Genomic DNA, 8,896 nt, shown 5'->3' on the forward strand with positions numbered 1-8,896 from the left:
CAATTATTTATTAAGGCAGCAAGCAATAACATGCAGTAGAAGTATCGTGGTTTCTATAAAGAAAAAATTACTGTCTGATTACATTCCATAATTTGGAGTGCCAAATAAATTGCAATAAAGCTGTGAATGTTGACAGTGCATGGAATGTTAACTACTGAAATGTGAGCTAATGGAATGGTGTTGGACCCCTTGCATGAGTAACTTCTTCTTTTTATTTGGAAAAAACAAAGACAACTAATAATAGGAATGTTCTAGAAGGATAGTAAGTTTAGCAGGCAGAGTCCATCCAAAACTCTTCCAAGAACACCCTTAAGGATTCAAGCTGTTCCAAATTACATTAATCTCCCCCACAATGTCACCAATAACTGAAATATCTCCTGAACAATTCTAAAGCAGAATCTCCAGTGCAAAACTTTATACCACGAAGCACAGGGCTTCAATATGACTTAATCAAAATCCAATACAAAAGGTTAGAAGGCAATTTTTAATTTTTTACCCTAAATTTAGTGGAGATAATTTTTAATTTTTTACCCTAGAACTTAGAAGGCAAGCGAATTTTCTTAAAAAAAAATAAATTCAAATTAGCGACCAAGCTCAAGCTCTTTTGAAGGAAAGCACAAGTAAAGGACCAAACTTTATCAATTCATTAACTGTCATTACTTGGAAGTCATTTCATTTTTTTTCTAGCTTAATTAAGCTATTTCATCTCATATTAAATGACTTCTTAAAAGGTCTCAAAAGACAACTAGGAATTGATTTATTGCATGTTCTGCCATAATGCCAATTTTTACAATTAGACAAATTTCCCCCTTTGTCAAATTATTGGAATAAATAGGGCCTTCTTGTGGTAACAATATTACAAAATTTCATGTTCCTATGAGATGCAGGATTGGTGTAATATTGCAATTTTTCCAACTTTTTGAATTTCTTGATGAGAACCATTTTTGACAATATTGTTGTAATAATAACTAACATGGTTAACAAATGATAGACTTGAATTTGGATTCTGAACTCCTTTTAATCAAGGAAGCCTAAATCCCTCCAACTACAACAGATTTCCCACGTGGATTTTGTCTAGACTACGTGGCTGGCATGCAAGGAGAAAGGTTTTAAAATACAACGTGATATTAAACAAATTCATTGACGTCTCAATGATCAAAGTTCTTGCCTTTGAAGAGTGTCTGGTAGGGAGGTTTTTTCAATTATAGTTCGTGGAAAGGACTTCCTTCTCAATTTTCTAATATATCTCTTATTTATGTATCACTAACAAGAGTTTTCAACATGACCGTACAAAAGTAAATCAATATATTCATAAAATAGCAACCCATTGCATCCTAAATTGTAGTTCTCTCCGAAGACAAGAAGCCTTATTGTCAACGAAATTTTTTGGCATACCTTGCAAAGACACACAAAATCTCGCAATGCAGCAGTGAGTATGAATACATCCTAAAGTTTGTTTCCACAACAAAAGAAGCCTTGGAGAACAAAAAGGTAATGACAACAACAGTTAGTAGGTTTTTCTATTTAGACCATCCACAAATCTTTTGTATATATTTTTCACAAAACACTGAGAAAAATAGAAAAAAATATACTTTTACAAGCTGAACAACAAAAAGAAGTTTGCATTCAAAGTCACAACTGTAGGTTTGTAATAGAGTCAGGAAGTTGTTCTCTGTGGAATAAAAATAAAAATAAAAATAAAAATCAGCTTTTCAATACAAAAATGGAACCACTCAATAGTTCTCTTCTTGGATTCAATCAATTTAATTGAATCAAAGTATCCGCTAAGCACCCCTACTCAGAGCCACCCTCCAGCTTAAGACCCTATGGAGATCCTCTTTTGGTGCATATTGGGATGGTCGTTTGATCTGGTTACTCAAAACTCACATTTTGTTCGTTTGTGAGCTGAATTTGTCCCACAATTTACATTTTCAAAAATATTATGTGTCACTAATATTTTGTCACTATTTTGTATATAGTTATGTAATGCAGGTATTAATGATTGATTTGCATTTAGAAATAATCATTAATGTTGGGTTTAGTTAGAAAATTTGGAAAGGGATTTGAAAAGAAAAGGAGAAAAAATAAGTGAAATATGAATTAAATATACTTATATTTTATCTAATTTTACACACATTTTTCTATTTCTCTTTCCAAATCTCTCAATCAAATGCGACATAAGGCTGTATTTGGTTCAAGAATTTGAGGAAGAATTTGGAAAGTAAAAGGAAAAAAATGTATGAAATTAAGTGAAATATAAATATATTTTATTCACATTTCGTCGCTTTTTTTCCTTTTTCTTTCCAAATCTCTTTCCAAATCCTTAAACCAAATACAACCTAAGAATTTAAAAACAAAAAATTTTGGACATACAGTGTAAAACCCCTTGATATAAAAGAATTTATAAGAATCATTACAAGTCGAATCAAAACATTTTTTTTTTTAGAACAATACTATTTGGGAAAAAAATTAGAAAACATTGATTTCACTTTTGCCTTTATTATTTTGTTTTTGTTTCTTTTTTCTTTTATTTTTATTTTTATCATTTCAATTAAGAATAATAAACTTTTTGTATAGAAGTCACCTCCAAATATTTTGGCTCCATTTGGTTTAGTTTTAGAATCATAATTTGAGTATGAAGTTGTGATTTAAGTGTGAAATTGTGAGTTGAGTTTTGAATAGAGAAAATTTATTTGGTTATGAGTTTTGAAAAGAGTTTTGAATGTTGAAAAGAGTTTTGAATTGAGTTTTGAGTTTTGAGTTGTATTTTTTAATTTTTTGGATTTATTTTTTTATCATAAATATAAAAGTTTTATTTTAAATATTTTTTATTTTATTTTTTAAATATTTTAAACTCAAAACACAACTCCACACTCAAATCATAACTAAATACATAACTTAAAATTCAATTCAAAAGCTATTTTCAAAACTTAATAACTAAACACATAACTTAAAACTCAATTCAATTTTTTTTTTCTTTCAAGACTCGTAACCAAACTCTTATCGAAACTCTTTTCAAAATTCTATTAAAAAAATTCAAAAAAAATATTTTTTTATTTTGTTCTTTAAAATTATTTTTTATCTGATATTATCATGAAAAAATATTTTTTTTATTTTTATTTTTTCAAAACATATTTTTTATTTTTGGTACTTAATTCGAAAAATAATTTTTGTTAGTTTTTTGAAGTATTGGTCAAATAATTTGTTATGATTTAGAGATATATATATATATATATATGATCTAATTTTTTTTAAAAAAATTTAAAAATTAAAATTTTTCAACAAATTAAGATATTTATAAAATTAAATTAAATGTTTAAAATAATAAATAAAAAAAATATATATTAAAAAATTAAAATTTTAAATATTTTTAAAAAATACAGAGCATAAATGTATGAAATACAATGCACATTAAAATAAATAAATAAACATTAAATATTTATCCTAAAAAAATAAATCAAAACTCATAACCAAACAAAAAAAAATTTTAAAAAAAAACTCAACTCAAAACTCATTACTCAAAATATGACTCCACACTCAAATCATGATTCAAAAAATAATTTTAAAAAAACAAAATAAAAAAATTGAATTTTTTTTTAAATAGAGTTTTGAAAAGAGTTTGGTTATGAGTTTTGAAAAAAAATTTAAATTGAATTTGGAGTTGTGTATTTGGTTATGAGTTTTGAAAATAATTTTTAAATTAAGTTTTGAGTTTTGTATTTGGTTATGAGTTTTAAAAATAATTTTAAATGTTTTTAATTAGAATGTAATTCCAAATGTAAACCAAACACCACCTTTGGCAAGTTGGTTTATGGGCTTTTTTGGCTATTTTAGTCACAAAAGACAAAATAGACTATTTTAGCCATAACAAACAAAACATCACATCCAACCCATAATCATTACACTCTTCTCTCACAAAAAAAAAAGTCAAAAAAACCAAAAAACTAAAAAGTTAACCCACTTCCCAAATGAAGCCTAAATAGACTCCAATATATATATTTTTCTTTTGAATGCAATAATTCTAGTTAGCGCTCTGCGATACAGCAAAGTGGTTACTAGTGTAAACGGGAGTCCGAATCCTCTGCGATGATCTCCTGCGATGGTTCATGTAGTGTCCAAAACGACGTCGTTTTGGGATAAAATTTAACCCAAAAAAAAAAACAGAACCAGCAAAAAAGAAAGAGGGAAAGAACCCCACAGCTGACGACCTCTGGCCGCTATGGCACCGGCAGAGGATTTCTGACCAAAACCCTCAATTCTCACTACTACTCAAAAGAATACCAACATTAACAACCATTCAAATAAAAGTTTGAGCTTAAAAAATTTGAGATGTGTATATATATATGTATATATGCATATTAACACTTTGAACATCCCAAATCATAAATTAAAATTGACTAAAAATTAGATCAATACAAATAAAAGCAAAGAACAAACAATTAAAATTTTTTCCTCTCTTTTTTAATTTTGGATCTCAAATCTTTCATAGAGGTTTTGAAAATTTTCTTTTCTTCATAAACCCATCTCTCTGCATTTCAGATCTAGGTTGAAACCAGGGAGACAATCAATGACTGGCAACCAGAATGACCGATGAACTCCCTCCAGTACATCGGCGGCACTCGACTTCCTCCTCCATCGTCGCCTCGCCATCCATCTCGTCTCTTTGGTTTGAGAGCTGTGAGAGAAAAGAAAAGAGGAGAAAAGATCGAGGTGGTGGCGAGAGAATGGGGCTTGCGGCTTTGGGGGTGGCGGTGGTGGGTTGTTGGTGGGTTGGGAGTTTTAGTGAGAGAAATGAAGAAGAAGAAGAAGAAGAGAGATGCAGAGGAAGGGTTCTGTTTGTTTGTTTTTTTTTTTGTGAAAATTTGCCCCAAAACGATTGGGGCACCGCAAGAATCACGGTAGAGGCCTACGGCAGAGGATTCAGACTCGTGTAAATGGTGTTAGGAAAAGGGCAAGAGGGTGGCAGTTGAAGTGGAAAGGGAGGGAAGTTCTTAACAAAGGTAAAATAAGGAATGATGGCAATTTAAACCCGACCCGACGGGGACCCGACCCCCCGACCCTGATTAGAGCGGTTTTTTTCCGAAAAATACCCCCGACGGGCCGGAGATGGTATTTAAAAATAAATCCCCGATGATGTTCGAGTCGGGGACAGTGATACATTTCCCAGTCTCGTCCCCGGCCCCGCCCCGCCCTGCCCCACCCCACCCTACCCTCGACCCCCTCCCCGTTTTTCCCCCGAAATAAAATTACAATTCTACCCCTGTCTATATATATTTGTGTGTCTGCTGCTAGTGTCCAAAACGACGGCTTCACAGCGCCGCTCCTCCAGCGCCCTCCTCTGCTGATCTCCTTCACCGCCCCCCTCCGCTGATCTCACAGCGCCACTCCTCCACCGCTCTCCTCTGCCGATCTTCTTCACCGCCCTCCTCCGCGATCTCCTCCGCCCGACTCTTTCCATCTCTCTTTCTCTGTGTGGTATATATATATTAGATTGCAGCTTAGATCTATCTCTCTCTCTACTTAGATCTATCTCTCTCTACTCAGATTTGTGTGTTGTTGATGTTGTTTGATGATATTGTTGTTGATGATGTAGATGTTGAGGATGTTGTTGTAGAATTGAATCGTTGTTGTTGTTGCTACTTTTTTTTTTTTTATTCGGAAAATTTTCGGGTTCGGGGAAACCCGATCCCCGTTATGGGACTGGGACGGGGACGGTAATAGGTTCCTAGTCGGGGATCGGGGCCGAGGACGGGGACTGTAACGCCCCCATTTTCATGCCCAAATGGTGATACACTAGTCATGGCTCTTTAAAGTAAAATTGATAACAAATCCTCATACTTGCATTACATAATGTAAATAGTCTTCATACGATAATACAATTAATCCAACAACCATTAATTAAACAACAAATACCCCCAAGGGTTTACAAGTTCCAAGGCCTGAGCCTGGTTACACAAAATGGTTATTTAAACCCACATATATAAAGCCCTTGGCTTACAATCAGAGTCACAGCAAACGAGCACACTATGCTCTCTTCACACACTTTCACACCCTCAGTTAGGCAGGATCACCACATCTTTTCCTGCACAAAAATCCCGTAGGGTGAGCATAAAGCCCAGTAGGAAAATCCTTCACAAAGTATATACATTTTATACAAGTCTTAAAAGGTGGATGCATATGCCATGCCATGCTCTTTTGAAAAATAAGAACACATCTTCATTTATTCAAAAATCATCATGCTCAATAATGCCATGCAATTTCAACTATTCCACATTTATCAATTTTGTTCAAGGGACGGTAAATACAACTTTGGTAATCCCTAGGTCAGTGTCTACAAGTAGACTATACAAGTACTACCAATTTGTCATTTTTACCGATCGCAACTGGAAGGCTCGACACCTATCATCTACACCACTTATCAATCACTAGGCTGGTGTCTGTAAGTAGACTATACAAGTACTACCAATTTGTCATTTTTACTAATCGCAACTGGAAGGCTGGACACCTTTAATCCACACTACCTGTCAAGACTTACCACCGTATTTATCCCAAAACCATTTAATGAAAACTTGTTTCTCAACATTCTTTTCTCAATGCAAAGTTTTCAAATCAACTTTAAAAACTCTTCATTATCAAATGAATTGATATGTCAATGCCATGATAAAAATGCAATGCAATATTTCTTCCACTTTCAATACTCTCACACAATATTCCCATTGTGATCAAAATTCTCCTTTCAATGCAATTTTACAAGATGAATAAATACTTTTATTTCAATTCATCCAAGGGATAGCATAATTCCCACAATTCAAACAATCTTAACAATTTAGTGATCTCAAGACTATATTAATACTTTTAAACAACAATTCCCAAAACTTTAACAATTCCCATATTCCATGAAAACATCATTTATGTGTAAATAAAGAAACAATTTTCAAACGTCATTTATTTTGGCACACAAAATAAATATAACAACTTCTAAAAATTTTCAACATCCTTCTTAAAAATTCCCAATTTCTAGGTTTTCTCACCAAAAGTCATTCATCTTCAAATATTTGAGAAGATCTCACCAAAAACATCTTTCTTTCATCAACATAGTTCAAAAATATAAATTTCTATTTTTAGAAGGAAAAAGAAAGTAAACCCACTTTCAAAATCATTCACCTTCTTGAATCAACAATCCATTTTTCAAAACACATCAAATGATGATTTCTAAAATCATTTAGATCTTGCAAAAATATATATATAACTCAAAGAAAATCCCTACCTCAAGCTAGAAGAGGAAGCAAGCCAAAAATCCAAATTTCGATCTTGACGGATTTTAATCTCTACCAGTCAAAATTTTGCTCTCACCAACTTCTTCCCTTTGGTAACTGATAAGCATCATAAAAATTGATTTAAAACTCACTTACCCAATAATTATCCTTAGTGGTTCATCTCACCAAAATCCACTAAGTCAGAAAAGTTTTACAATTTGATTTCTAGTTATTTGTTCTTTTGATGATTAATATTCCAAAACAAGAAGTGTATAAAACAAATCATAAATATTAACCCAAGCAATTTGATTCCTAGTCCATTATTTGACCCCTGCTCAGGCTATGCAACCTTCCCTTTCTTCGAGATTTTCCTGATAAGAAGTCATACATCAAGTTCTTCGCTTATATTTTGACCACTTCTTTGCTTTACACCCACAGCTCGACCATTTTCAACAACAATATTTTCCACATGAGTCTTGAAAGAGATCCGTCCACCAAATTTCTACATCATATAAGAAGCCTAATTTCCCAAACTTGGCATCTTATATATGTATTTGTGAAAATTCATTTTACACTTGTGCTTAAGACCATAATATATAGTAATTGCCTTTGTAGCCATAATGAGTTGGAATGTAGGACAAGTATATTGTTTAGATCGATCTTAGGAGATCATGGTAATGTGATGAATGGTGGAGATTTCTTTTAAATGCAAATGAAAAGTTTTGAAAGGTAATAATTGGCCTTTGTTTCTTGTTATTTTAAAGAGAATCTTTTGAAAAATTGTATTTATGTAAGTATATTTTGAAGGATGAAATGTCACATATCCTATATATATGTGTGTGTGTGTGTGTGTGTGTGTGGAGCATTCATAATTCTAGCTATCTATATGTTGCTATTGTTTAAGATTATTGGGATTCTTACTGGACCTTTATGTTCATCCCACGTTGCTAATTATTTTTCAGGTATGGAGTGAAGAGTTGCTCGAGACTTGAATCATGTTAATTGTTGGCCATGGGTGTCACGACCCCATTCCGCCCCTAGTAAAATGGTGCCATGATGGCCAGTAATCCGAGATTACCAAAGGCCAACTTACAAGGATTCACACGCAATTAGAGTATACATATGGGGCTAACATGTACGGAAGCAATAAATTTAAATCTAATAAGTCCATAAGAGTTGTGCATAGATCAAATGAAATGTCATACATCTTATCAAGGTCTTACAACTTGGATACAATAAAATGAAATACAAAATACATCTTGACCAAAAGGCTTCTCAAGCCATCATATACAAAACACGATGAATTACAAGCTAAGAAGCATAATCATCAAGATGCTACAAAATGCGAATCCAAAACAAGTTGCAAAGCACATCTAGGCGTCACCGCCGTCCTGCTCATCACCTACATATATATAGAGAGGGTGAGCTTGGATACTCAGTGAATGGTACAAGTAATAAAGGGTTTGCATGAATAATATCCGAGATCTTTATCAAAGCGATACACATTATATCTTGCACAAATTCAAAGACAAACAAGTTCATCTAACAAATCTTTCAAGGCTTCCAAGTTCTAAGAGATGACGTTAACAAAGGTGCTACAAAAGCTTAGAGTCTTCTAGCACGTACGGACTTGTGCTACA

This window comes from Camellia sinensis, chromosome 2 (genome assembly GCF_055761805.1).
Source record: "Camellia sinensis isolate YWXY chromosome 2, ASM5576180v1, whole genome shotgun sequence".
Taxonomy (NCBI): domain Eukaryota; kingdom Viridiplantae; phylum Streptophyta; class Magnoliopsida; order Ericales; family Theaceae; genus Camellia; species Camellia sinensis.